Source organism: Mobula hypostoma, chromosome 1 (assembly GCF_963921235.1).
Source record: "Mobula hypostoma chromosome 1, sMobHyp1.1, whole genome shotgun sequence".
Classification (NCBI taxonomy): domain Eukaryota; kingdom Metazoa; phylum Chordata; class Chondrichthyes; order Myliobatiformes; family Myliobatidae; genus Mobula; species Mobula hypostoma.
The window spans coordinates 40830423-40844733 of NC_086097.1; the positions used below are offsets into that span (position 1 = coordinate 40830423).

At 42.1% G+C, this 14311-nt stretch overlaps 1 protein-coding gene across 2 annotated transcripts in view; it reads left to right on the forward strand.

Moving 5' to 3' along the window:
- Positions 1–14311, forward strand: part of mdga2a (MAM domain containing glycosylphosphatidylinositol anchor 2a) — a 1048869-nt gene that overhangs the window by 261810 nt on the left and 772748 nt on the right. The window lies entirely within an intron of this gene.

Here is a 14311-nt window from a genome sequence, read left to right on the forward strand (position 1 = left end):
TTCTCTGTTTTAAAGGAGGTGGCTGCAAAGATAGTAGACCACAATATATGGTATTTTTATTGTAGTCTGATTCTAGAACTCCAGGTGTTCAGTCGTGAATAGACTATAATTAAAATTATTCTAGAATTCTGGAATTATTAACTTATTATATAGAAAAAGGCCATTCTCCCCATCAGGTCTGTGCTGATGATCATTGGAGTAATCCCATAACCCCATTCTCCTCCTCGCTTCCCCCCGTTCATCCCTTTTCCTAACCACTAATAAAACCATAAGACTATAAGATATAGGAGCAGAAGTAGGCCATTTGACCCATCGAGTCTGCTCCGCCAGTCTATCATGGGCTGATCCAATTCTTCCAGTCATTCCCACTCCCCTGCCTTCACGTAATACACCTTGACTAATCAAGAACCTATCCATCTTTGCGTTAAATACACCCAATGACTTGACCTCCACAGTCGCTCATAACAACAAGTTCCACAGATTTACCCCCCTCTGAATGAAGTAATTTCTCTACATCTCAGTTCTAAATGGACGTCCTCAATCCTGAAGCTGTGCCCTCTTGTCCTGGAATCCCCTATCATGGGAAGTAACTTCGCCATATCTAATCTGTTCAGGCCTTTTAACATTCAGAATGTTTCTATGAGAGCCTTCCTCATTCTCCTTAACTCCAGGGAATACAGCCCAAGAGCTGCCAGATGTTCCTCATACAGTAACCCTTTCACTCCTGGAATCATTCTTGTGAATCTTCTCTGAACCCTCTCCAATGTCAGTATATCCTTTCTAAAATAAGGAGCTCAAAACTGCACACAATACTTCAAGTATGGTCTCACGAGTGCCTTATGCAGCCTCAACATCACATCCCTGCTCTTATATTCAATATCTCTAGAAATGAATGCCAACATTGCATTCGCCTTCTTCACAACCGACTCAACCTGGAGGTTAACCTTTAGGCTATCTTGCACAAGGACATCCAAGCCCCTTTGCATATCTGCGTTTTGAATTCTCCCCCCATCTAAATAAGTCTGCCCGTTTATTTCTTCCACCAAAGTGCATGACCATACACTTTCCAACATTGTATTTCATTTGCCTCTTCTTTGCCCATCCCCCCCAAACTATCTAAGTCTCTCTGCAGGCTCTCTGTTTCCTCAACTCAACCCACTCCTCCACCTATCTTTGTATCATCGGCAAATTTAGCCACAAATCCAGTAATCCCATAGTCCAAATCATTGACATACATCGTAAAAAGCAGCAGTCCTCAACACTGACCCCTGTGGAACTCCACTGGTAACCGGCAGCCTTACAGAATAGGATCCCTTTATTCCCACTCTCATTTTCTGCCGACCAGCCAATGCTCCACCCATGCTAGTTCCCTGAAGCTTCACTTCCCTGAAACTCTTGAATGTCCGGTATACTGCAGATGTCTAACGCTGTAAAGACAGATGCAAAATACATATTTAGTTCATCTGCCATCTCTGCATCTCTCATTACAATGTCTCCAGCGTCATTTTATATTGGTCCTATATCTACCCTCAACACTCTTTTACCCTTTATATACTTAAAAAATCTTTTAGTATCTTCTTTGATATTTGTCACCAGTTCCTTTCATAATTCATCTTTTCCTTCCTAATGACTTTCTTATTTTCCTTCTGCAAGTTTTTGAAAGCTTCCCAATCCTTTATCTTCCCACTAACTCTGGCTTCCTTGTATGCCCTCTCTTTTGCTTTTACTTTGGCTCTGACTTCACCTGTCAGCCTTGGTAGTGTCCTTCTTCCATTCGAAAATTTTTATTTGGAATATATCTGTCTTGCACTTCCCTCATTTTTTGCAGAAATTCCAGCTATTGCTGCTCTGCTGTCCTTCCTGCTAGTGTCCCTTTCCAGTCAACTTTGGCCAGTTCCCCTCTCATGCCATTGTAATTTCCTTTGTTCCACTGAAATACTGGGTTCCAGGTTCTATATAACTGAAGATTTCAAATATAGAATAGACATACAGGGGAATTTATTTAGCCAGAGGGTGGTGAATCTGTGGAATTCATTGCCACAGGCAGCTGTAGAGGCCAAGTCATTGGGTATATTTAAAGCGGAACTTGGTAAGTTCTTGATCAGTAAGGGTGTTAAAGGTTATGGGAGAAGACAAGCAAATGGAGTTGAGAGGGAAAATAAATCAGCCATGATTGAATGGTAGAGCAGACTCAATGGTTTGAAGATCATAATTCTCCTGTTATGTCTTATGGTTTTATGGTCTAGTGGTGCAAGAATAGCATAAAATAATTATTCAGTTCATCCACCATTTCTATGTTCACCATTACTCCTCTCCAATGTCTTTTTCCAGTGGTCTGATGTCCGCTCTTGCCTCTCTTTTGCTCTTCATGTATCTGAAAAGCTTTTAGTATCCTCTTTTATATTCTTCATTAGCTTATCTTCATGTTTCATCTTTTCTCTCGTTATTGCTTTTATAGGTGCCTACTGTTAGTTTTTTAAAGATTCCCAATCCTGCTAATTTTTGCTATATTTTATGCCCTCTCTTTGTTTTTATACTGTCCATGACTTCCATTGCCAGCCATGGGTGCCTCATCCTCCCTTTAGAATGATTCCTCTTCTTTGGGATGAACTCATCCTGTATCTTCCGAATTACTCCCAGAAACTTCAGCAATTGCTGCTCTATCATTATCCAAGATAGTGTCCTCTTCCAACCAATGTTGGCCGCTCCACACTGTGCACCTTTAGTTAGCTTTACTCAACTATAGTACAGATACATCCATGTTTAGCTTTTCCCTCTCAAACTGCAAGGTGAACCCTGTCATAGTATGATGACTACCTCCTAAAGACACAAGCACAAGAGGTTCTGCAGATGCTGGAAATCCAGGACAACGCATTCCAAATGCTGGTGGAGCTCACCAGGTCAGGCAGCATCTATGGAAGGGAATAACTACTGACTTTTTGGGCAGAGACCTTTCATCAGAACTGGAAAGGAAGCAGGCAGAAGCCAGAGTAAGAAGTTGGGGGAGGGTGAGGAGTACAAGTTGGCAAGTAGCAGGTGAAACCAAGTGGGTGGGCAGGGGAGGGAATGAGGTGAGAAGCTGGGAAATGATGTGGAAAAGCTAAAGGGCTGAAGAAGGAGGAAAATAATAGGAGAGGAGAGCAGACAGACCCTGATAGAAAAGAAAGTAGGAGGGGCACTAGAGGGAGGTGATTTGCAGGTGAAGAGAAGAGATGGGGTTGAGGGTAAGAGGGGAACCAGAATGGGGAATGGGAAAAGAGAGAAGGGGAGTAGGCAGAAATTAACAAAAGTTAGAAAAAATCTATGTTTATGCCATTGGGTTGGACGCTACCTAAATGGAACATGAGGCTTTGCTACTTCAGCTTGAGTGAGGCATCATCATGGCAGTAGAGGAGGCCATGGACTAACATGTTGGAAATGAAATGGAATGTACAATTTAAATGGCTGGGCCCTGGGAAATCCAGCATGTTGTTGCAGACGGACTGAAGTTGGTCGACAGAAAGGTCATCCAGTTTACCTTGGGTCTCACTGTTGTAGAGGAGGCCACACTGGGAGCACCTCATACTGTATATAATCACGACAGGCTTGCAACTGAAGTGTTGTCGCACCTGGAAGGTCTGTTTGAGAGCCTGGTTTAGTGGTGATGGAGCAGGTGTAGTACATGTCCCACTTGTAAGCATAAGTGCCAGGAGGGAGATCAGTGGGGAGGGACGAGTGGACAAGGGAGTCGCATAGAGAGTGAAGCATGTGGAAAGTAGAAATTGGGGGGAGGGACAGATATGTTTAGTGGCAGGATTCTGTTGAAGATCATGGAAAGTACTACCTCTTAAAGGTTCCCTTACCTTTATGAAGGATATTCAACATCCAGGGGCAGGCCAAAGGGCCTTCTTCTTTTGACAAGCTCAGCTTTCTAAACATAGCTGCTGTAAGCTTCTAAAGATCAAAGTATTGTATTAAAGTGAGTTAAACTTCCAACTAACATTCTTTATTTAGCTTCTTGTTGAGCACAGGAGTCATTCTTCAGTTCTTAATGTAAGTGCAAGCAACAATCATTCTAAAGTTAAAAGAACAGCTTTGCAAACAGACAACATTGCCTATAGATCGATATATATTGTCCACAGATCGAGGCTAACTGCTTGAGAGATGCAATGTAAAACACTGGGTAGTGCTATTTGGCTTGAATCAATCCAGACAACTCTGGCTAGGTTGTTTAGTTCAAAGAAGCTTGCAGACCTGATTGATTTTATTGCTTAGCATATCAAATAGCTTATCTATTAACAGTTGGAACATTTGTATATTCAGGGAGTCAGCATGCACAGCTTAATTGTGGGTTTCTGGGATAGCTGGCCCCAGAAGCTTTTAGGCAGTTTGTGTAAAAAAACTATCTGAAAAAAAATGTCACGTGTGATATCACTGAAGTGGCAAAAAACTTCTACAAATTTGCTGATGATACAACCATTGTTGGTAGAATCTCAGGTGGTGACGAGAGGGTGTACAGGAGCGAGATATGCCAACTAGTGGAATGGTGCCACAGCAGCAACCTGGCACTCAACATCAGTAAGACAAAAGAGCTGATTGTGGACTCCACGAAGCGTAAGATGAAGGAACACATCCCAATCCTCATAGAGGGATCAGAAGTGGAGAGAGTGAGCAGCTTCAAGATCCTGGGTGTCAAGATCTCTGAGGATCTAACCTGGTCCCAACATATTGATGTTGTCATAAAGAAGGCAAGACAGCGGCTATACTTTATTAGGAGTTCGAAGCAATTTGGCATGTCGATAAATACACTCAAAAACTTTTATAGCTGTACCATGGAGAGCATTCTGACAGGCTGCATCACTGTCTGGTATGGAGGGGCTACTGCACAGGACTAAAAGAAGCTGCAGGAGGTTGTAAATCTTGTCAGATCCATCTTGGGCACTAGCCTACAAAGTACCCGGGACATCTTTAGGGAGTGGTGTCTCAGAAAGGCAGCACCCATTATTAAAGACTTCCAGCACCCGGGGCATGCCCTTTTCTCACTGTTACCGTTAGGTAGGAGGTACAGAAGCCTGGAGGCATGCACTGAATGATTCAGGAACAGCTTCTTCCCCTCTGCCATCTGATTCCTAAATGGACTTTGAAGCTTTGGACACTACCTCACTTGAATAATGTATTCAATATACATAATTGATTTACTTGTTTATTTATTATGTTTTATTTTATTTTTTATTTTTTTTCTCTCTCTCTGCTCGATTATGTATTGCATTGAACTGCTGCTGCTAAGGTAACAAATTTTACGCCACATGCCGGTGATAATAAACCTGATTCTGATTCGAGAGCAGTTCAGACTTTTTAGGAATGGTAAAGAGCACCAAGAAGAATGACAGAGACATGGGGTGAACTAGAATCCATTCCTCTGCCTTTGATTTCTGTGATGGGCAATTCATCTGTCTGCGACTCGTGGGTGTGTCTTTTCAGCTTATAGGAATTGTACCTATGTTTTGGAAATCCTTTGTACTTAAGAAACCATTTGCAATTTGGAAATCTTTTATAAGATATAAATCCTCTGTGACATTTAAATAGGTTTTAAGAATTTTGTCTAGATTTAAATGGATATTGCTTGAGATAAATGATGTGTGTTTAAACTTCATTTTCCCATTCTGATATGTCTATCCATGGCCTCCTCTGCTGTCAAGATGAGGCCATACTCAGGTTGGAGGAACGATACCTTATATTCCATCTGGGTGGCCTCCAACCTGATGGCATGAACATTGACATCTCTAACTTCTGTTAATGCCCCTCCTCCCCTTCTTACCCCATCTCTTTATTTATTTATTCTTTTTTTTTCCTCCCTCTGTCCCTCTCACTATAACTCCTTGCCTGCTCTCCATTCTCTGGTGCTCCCCTCCCGCTTTCTTTCTCCCTAGGCCTCCCGTCCCATGATCCTCTCCCTTCTCCAGCCTTGTATCCCTTTTGCCAATCAACTTTCCAGCTCTCAGCTCCATCCCTTCCCCTCCTGTCTTCTCCTATCATTTCGGATCTCCCCCTCCCTCTCCTACTTTCAAATCTCTTACTATCTCTTCTTTCAGTTAGTCCTGACGAAGGGTCTCGGCCCGAAGCGTCAACTGTACCTCTTCCTATTGATGCTGCCTGGCCTGCTGCGTTCCACCATGATTTTGTGTGCGGTGCTTGAATTTCCAGCATCTGAAGATTTCCTCGTGTTTGTGTTTAAACTACTTTGTTAACTGGAAGTGTCTCCTCCTTGGTTGGGGTGGGGGGGGGGGGGAATCCAATGCTCAGATAGTGGATACTGGCAGCTCAGCTCACCATGGACGATAAATGGGGAAGTGAACTAGTCTTTGAAGATTGGGTGGTTACAGGATAAACTCCCTTTAGTGAGGGTAAGTAGCTATCTATATTGGATAGGGCTTAAGATCTTCTTTTGAGTTCAGAACCTTATAACCATATAACAATTACAGCATGGAAACAGGCCATCTCGGCCGTTCTAGTCCATGCCGTACACTTACTCTCGCCTAGTCCCACCGACCTGCACTCACAAGATCACAAGACAAAGGAGCAGAAGTAGGCCATTCGGCCCATCGAGTCTGCTCCGCAGCTCCTCCATGAGCTAAACTATTCACCCATCTAGTTCCAATTTCCGGCATTTTCCCCATATCCCTTGATACCCTGACTAATTAGATACCTGTCAATCTCCTCCTTAAGCTCAGCCCATAACTCTCCACTCCTTTCCTGTCCATAGAGCTGTCCAATTTAACTTTAAACGACAACATCGAACCTGCCTCAGCCACTTCTGCTGGAAGCTCATTCCACACAGCCACCACTCTCTGAGTAAAGAAGTTCCCCCTCATGTTACCCCTAAACTTTTGCCCTTTAATTCTCAACTCATGTCCTCTTGTTTGAATCTCCCCCATTCTCAGTGGAAAAAGCCTATCCATGTCAACTCTATCTATCCCTCTCATAATTTTAAATACTTCTATCAAGTTCCCCCTCAACCTTTTACATTCCAAAGAATAAAGACCCAACTTGTGCAACCTTTCTCTGTAACTTAGGTGATGAAACTCAGGTAACATTCTGGTAAATCTTCTCTGTACTCTCTCTATTTTGTCGACATCTTTCCTGTAATTTGGTGACCAGAACTGTACACAATACTCCAAATTTGGCCTCACTAATGCCTTGTACAATTTCAACATTACATCCCAACTCCTATCCTCAATGCTTTGATTAATAAAGGCCAGCATACCAAAAGCTTTCTTCACCCCCTATCCACATGAGATTCCACCTTCAGGGAACTACGCACCATTATTCCTAGATCCCTCTGTTCTACTGCATTCTTCAATGCCCTACCATTTACCATGTCTATCCTATTTTGATTAGTCCTACCAAAGTGTAGCACCTCACCTTTATCAGTATTAAGCTCCATCTGCCATCTTTCAGCCCACTCTTCTAACTGGCCTAAATCTCTCTGCAAGCTTTGAAAACCTACTTCATTATCCACAACTCCACCTACCTTAGTATCATCTGCATACTTACTAATCCAATTTACCACCCCATCATCCAGATCACTAATGTATATGACAAATAACATTAGACCCAGTACAAATCCCTGAGGCACACCACTAGTCACCGGCCTCCAATCTGACAAACAGTTATCTATTACTACTCTCTGGCATCTCCCATCCAGCCACTGCTGAATCCATTTTACTACCTCAATATTAATACCTAACAATTTAACCTCCCTAACCAACCTTCTGTGTGGGACTTTGTCAAAGGCCTTACTGAAGTACATATAGACAACATCCACTGCTTTACCCTCGTCAACATTCCTAGTAACCTCTTCAAAAAAAATTCAGTAAGATTTGTCAAACATGACCTTCCCTGCACAAATCCATGTTGACTGTTCCTAATCAGACCCTGTCTTTCCAGATAATTATATATACCATCTCTAAGAATACTTTCCATCAATTTACCCACCACTGACGTCAAACTCGTAGATCTTGCATTCAGCAAACCCAGTACTATCACACCTTGTTCCCCAACCAAATCTGGTTCATTACACAACACCTAATCCAGAATCTCCTTTTCCCCACTCAGCTTGAGTACAAGTTGACCTGAAAATGTTGTGAATTCCTTCTCTTGGGGTCCATCACTAGCACAATTTTCCTATTCTATCCGCATATGGAATCCCCCATGATCATTGTGGGTACAAATGACAAGCCATAGAAAAGGCATGTAGAAAATGTGACATTGCCCTTTTTACACACCTTTTCTGTTTCCTGTTGTAATTTATATTCCACATCTGGCTTATGGCTTGGATCTTGTAGCTTCTTTTGACAGCCACTTTTTTCAGTATATCTTTTTGGTACTGACACATTTAGCATCTCACTCAGAGAATATGTTAGAGAAGACGACTTGAAAGCAGGCTAAAAGTCGCTGAGAGGCAAAGTGAGGGAGTATCACACTCTGTGACGTGCTTCCAACTAACTGAATTCCAAGTCGATAAAGTACGCTTAATCCTTTATTATAACACAACAAAAAATCATTTGACTCTTCTGTAAATCATGTATAACAAAGACAAGCGGTCAATGATAAGCTTAATTGGATCAAATTCAAGTAAGATGAGCGGTCAACAAAAAAATATACACTCCCTACTCACCCCCTCTCTATTTGTTAAAAGTTAAAGCCTGTCCTGAGCCTTGTAGGCTCATCAGGCTGGTGCTTATGCTGGTTTCTGTGGCGTGAAGCAACTGAGAGTATGAGACTCACCCCCCCCCCAGATAGGACACCAGTCTATCGCGAGGTTAACCTCCAACACTTTGCTGGTACCCATTTTCAGCTGGGTGGACTGGAGCAGTGTCTGGTTAAGTGCCTTTGCTCAAAGACACAACACGCTGCCTCGGCTGGGGCTCGTACTCACGACCTTCAGATCGCTAGTCAAACGCCTTAACCGCTTGGCCACACGCCACAACCCCTCTCTATGCTGCCGTAGAATTGAACAGGTGTCCATATTCATTTATTTTTTACTGCTAGCCAAACCCATGTGACAAATTACTTTAACACAAGTACAATGCAGTACAGACAGGCGATAAATAGATACATGGCTCCTGCAGTACTGTTAGGTGTCTGTGAGGCATAGTACATCACTCAGCTAATTGACTATAGGCCAACCTAATGCAAATCAAGTTCACAAGGTTTGCATTGAAATACATTTGTCAGAGATTTGGAAGCTTAATTATTTTATAACAGGATGACATTTCCAAAGTACTTTGTGGACGGTCTCGTGCTTTATACATTCAGAGGTGGTGTAAGGAGCTACTGAATATAGAAACAGGAAACAAATAGAAACAATTCCTTCCAGAGTGAGGCATGCATGATATACGCTTGCATCCTCTGCATTTGCTAGTTTCAGCAAAGTCCAGCAGGAAATAAGTGCATGGAACAGTGTGCTGTGACTCTTATGCCATAATCTTCCAGCTAGTGTCCTGGTAACAGCACCGTAGACACAACCCGAATCCTTGTATATTGCTCAATAACATGTGACTGTTATTTCAAACACCATGAAGAATACAAAGGAGAAAAAGCTATTTCACTAAACTATGTTGTGTTGATTTTCTCCCTGCCCCAAGCATTTGTCTTGATCCCTAGTTCCATTTACCATTCTTCCCATGTTCTTGACTAAACTAAATGTAAATGATGTGTGCTTTTCTTCAATCCCGAGTTTAGGTAATGCATAAAACATCTGCATGGACCAATCACAGCACTGCAGTGAGGTGATGGGCATATGTGGTCAAATAGAGATTGGTTCTGAACTCGTAATGTGGAGGGGCGCTCACAGACAGTGCATCATGAAAAATAACAGGTGCATAGCCCGTGATTTCCTGCCCAGGGTAATTTGCATGTGATCTCCTATGAAGTGATCCAAGCAAATGCACTTCCTATCGGGAAGCATGAAATTAATTTAGCTGTTTCACTGGAGCTTGTAACATATCATTAATATGTTTATTTTCCCTGTGGTTAGTGTGACCAAATAAACCTTACAAGCTCACAATTTTAGATGATACATTGGATCTTCCTGTCAATCAATAACTGCAATACTACATGGTATTGTATTAATCAACAAAGCTGGTTAAAATGAGCTGGTATATCAATGGATTAAACGGGTATTGTTTTAATCTTTAATAGGTAACTGATTTTGAGCATGCAACACTGCCATACACCATTTAATTGAAAAAATATCGCATTCTTGTGATTGTCAAAAAGCTTGGAAAGTTAGGCTGTTCACTTACATCTTGTTTGTCTTCACAAACTCAGAGCAGCTATTTGGGGCCTGTGATGATCTATGAACCCTGTCTCTAAGTTGCAAATGAAAAGACATATGTCCATATGCAAACTCTCTGCAATGATTGACCATACTTTTCTCTTTGTCTTCTCATTCCACTTTTTCTTCCTGTCTGATTGAGTGCAAAGTTCTTCCATCTGGCAAATCCCTCATGAGGTTGCTGCACCCTAAGTGATTTCTTCATTGATGAAACTTCAACTCAGTATCAGTCTTGTTGATGTCCATAAGAGTTTTGTACTTTCAGATCTTAGCGGTAGAGCCGTGGAGACCACTTGTCAAAGTTAATCCTTTAGCTTTGAAGATATCTGCCAGCTATAGTTTGGAAATGAGTTATTTTTTGTTCTCCTTGAGGATTGTGATGCTACCTAAGGAACATAATGGATTTTGACATGAGAGCTTAGACCACAGATAGTCTTAGTGTCATGAAAGATGGTTTGCTGTTTATATGTATCATGTCAATATGCAAACCATTGAATTTCTGTCATATTTCCACGGCACCAATTGTTCTTGATTTCAGAATTAGGTTTATTATCACAAACATGCACCATGAAATTGTTGTTTTTGTGCTAGCAGTACTGGGCAAGATATTTTTTAAAATACTAAAAATTACAATAAAAAATAAAATAAAAGAGGAATAGAAAGTAGTGTTTATGGGTTCGTGAACTGTAAAGAAATCTGATGGTAGAAAGGAAGGAGTTGTTCCAAAGCAATGAGTGTGTATCTTCGGACTCCGGTACCTACTCCTTGATGGGAGTAATGAGATGAGGAACTGTCCTGGTTGGTGGGAGTCTTTAATGATGGATGGTGGAGTAGGATTTTTTTTTGCTAGTTGTCCTTGTGTTGAAGTTTTTGTTATCATTTGGGAGGACAGAGCCTTGGCCTTTTTGGCATTACCCAATTTTAATTCCACCTGCTTAGCTTCCAAGGTGACAACATTCACTTTAACCCTCACTCCCCCTTTTGGCTTTATACGGTCTAATTTTTTAAATTTCTATGTTCTGATTTTATATTTTCTCCTATTATCTATCTTCCCTTTCTTTATTGCTTGCTTAGTGGTTCCAAATGGTATGTTGCCTCCCAGGTGCCAGGGTCAGGGACATCTCGGATCACATATTCAGCATTTTGGAGGGGAGGGAGAGCAGCCAGATGTCCTGGTACATATTGGTACCAATAACATAGGAAGGAAAAGCAAAGAGGTCCTGAAAAGAGAAATTAGAAAGCTAGGCAGAAAGCTAAGAAACAGGATCTCTAGGGTAGCAATTTCTGGATTGCTGACTGTGCCACGCGCCAGTGAGGTTAGAAACAGGATGACTTGGCAGATTAAAGCATGGCTGAGAAGCTGGTGCAGGGGGCAGGGCTTCAGGTTCTTGAATCATTGGGATCTCTTCTGGGGGAGGTATGACCTGTGCGAAAATGACGGGTCGCACCTGAACCCAAGGGGGACCAATATTCTCGCAAGCAGGTTTGTTAGAGCTGTTGGAGAGAGTTTAAACTAAGATGGCAGGGGGTTGGGAATCGGAGTGAAGGGACTCAAGATAGGATGGATGGTTTAAAAAAAAAACTGTCAGGAGGGGGAGGAAGATAATAGAACAAAATAGTAGCCAGCAGAGTGAGTATCAGTGCTTTAGGGATATAAAATCAAAAAGGGTAGCAAATACAGCATTCAAAGTATTATATCTCAATGCACAGAGTATAGGAAATAAGCTGGATGATCTTGTTGCACTTTCACAGATTGTTAGGTATGATGTTGTGGCCATCACTGATTCATGGCTGAAGGATGGTTGTAATTGGGAGCTAAATGTCCAAGGTTACACGTTATATCAGAGGGATAAGAAGGTAGGCAGAGCGGGTGACATGGCTCTGCCAGTAAAGAATGCCATCAAATCAGTAGAAAAATGTGACATAGGATCAGAAGATGTTGAATCCTTGTGGGCTGAGGGTAAAAGGACACTGATGGCAGTTACATACAGGCCTCCCAACAGTGGCTGGGATGTGGACCACAATTTACAATGGGAAGTATAAAACAATATCAAAGTGGATAGTAAAAGCTTTTCAAGCATGTAAAAATTAAAAGAGAGAGTGGATATAGGACCACTAGAAAACGAGGCCAGTTAAATAATAATGGGGGACAAGGAGATTGCAGATGAACTAAGTGAGTATTTTGCATCCGTCTTCACTGTGGAAGACACCAGCAGTGTTCCAGATATTGAAGGGTGTGAGGGAAGAGAAATGAGTGCAGTTACTATTACAAGGAAGAAGACTCTCAAAAAGTTAAAAGATCTAAGGATACAAAAGTCACTCAGACCTGATGAACTGCACCCTAGGGTTCTGAACTGCTGTTCCATTCTTTGATACATCAGATGTTTCTTGATATATTGTCTGTACCACTGTAATGTTATTATTTGGTTGTCTATAGACAACTCCCAATAGTGATATTATATTTTCTCTTTATTAGATTCATTCTGCTCCTGAGATCTTACATTATCTTTCACTGTTGCCCCGCTCACATCCTTGATTCGGAGTGCTACCCCACATCCCCTACCTTCCTACTTATCCTTCCATATTACTTGATACTCCCTGAATATCTAATTCACAATTATTTTCATCCTGCAACCACATTTTTGTAGTGGCCTTTAAATCTTTACCCCTTTCTACTAATTTAGACCATAAGACCATAAGACATCGGAGCAGAATTAGGCCATCTGGCCCATTGAGTCTGCTCTGCCATTCAATCATGGTTGATCCTTTTTTGTTCTCTCTCCTCCTCAACCCTAGTTCCGGGCCTTCTCCCCATTACTGGCCTTGTTTCAAATACTACAGGCATTCAGATAAAGTGCTCTGATGGCTATCCTTTTAGAATCTAGTAACTTTTGTATATTTTGCATTTGAATTTTCTGTACTCCACTCTTGCTTTTCTCTTTTTTAACTTTTGCTTTGGTCTCCGTTTGGCTTCCCTCTGTGTTTCTGCATGGATACCCATCCCCAGGCCACATCCCAACAGCATGAGAAGTCAGTCCCCCTAGGACATTGATCACAGTCCTGTCAATGTTTAGATGGTCGTATTTGTACTGATCCTATTTCCCCCAGAGCCAGTGCTAATCCCCCAGGAATTGGAAACCCTCTCTCTTTCACCACTGTTCGAGCCATATATTCACCCTAACTATTCTGTTTTTTCTACTCTGACTTGCATGTGGCATGGGTAGCAATCCTGAGATTATTACTTTTGAGGTCCTACTTTTTAGTTTGCTTCCTAGTTCCATAAATCCAGCTTGTCAGACCTCCTGCTGCTTTTTTCCTATACTGATGGCATATACATGCACTGTGACAACTGACTTTTCTCCCAGAATGCCCTGCAGCTTGTCTGAGACATCTCTGCCCCTTTCACCTGTAAGGCAACACACCAAGCGGGTGGCCACGAAGCTCCTGTCTATTCCCTTTACCATGGACTTGCCAACTTCTACAGCTCAGCCACTTCTGTTTCTGCACTCTTGTGCAGCAGAGCTACTCATGATGCCACGGCGTTGGCTGGTCCTGCCTTCCCCTGCTGAGCCATCTCCTACAACAGGGTCCAAAGTGGTATATCTGCTCTGGAAGGAGATAACTGCAGCAGGCTCCTACACTACCTTCCAGCTACCACTCTGCCTGTTGCCCATCCATTCCCTATCTTTCCTTACACCTTCCAGCTGCTGTGTGAACATGCTAAATTCATGATGTTTCTCCGCATTGCAGATTCTCTAAAGAGCTATCATGTGGTCTGAAAGGTGTGGTAGCTGGGCACACTTTCTGTCTGTGTAGTCATCAGGGACACTGGCCACCTCCCAGAGTTCCCACAGGAGGAGCACAATACAGGCCTGAGCTCATGTGCAATGTCTAAATCTTAGATAAACAAGTAGCGCTTTGATTAGACAGCAGACCCTTTCAAAATTACCATTGCAGAACATGAAAACTTCATTAAATGATCAATTTTGTCTT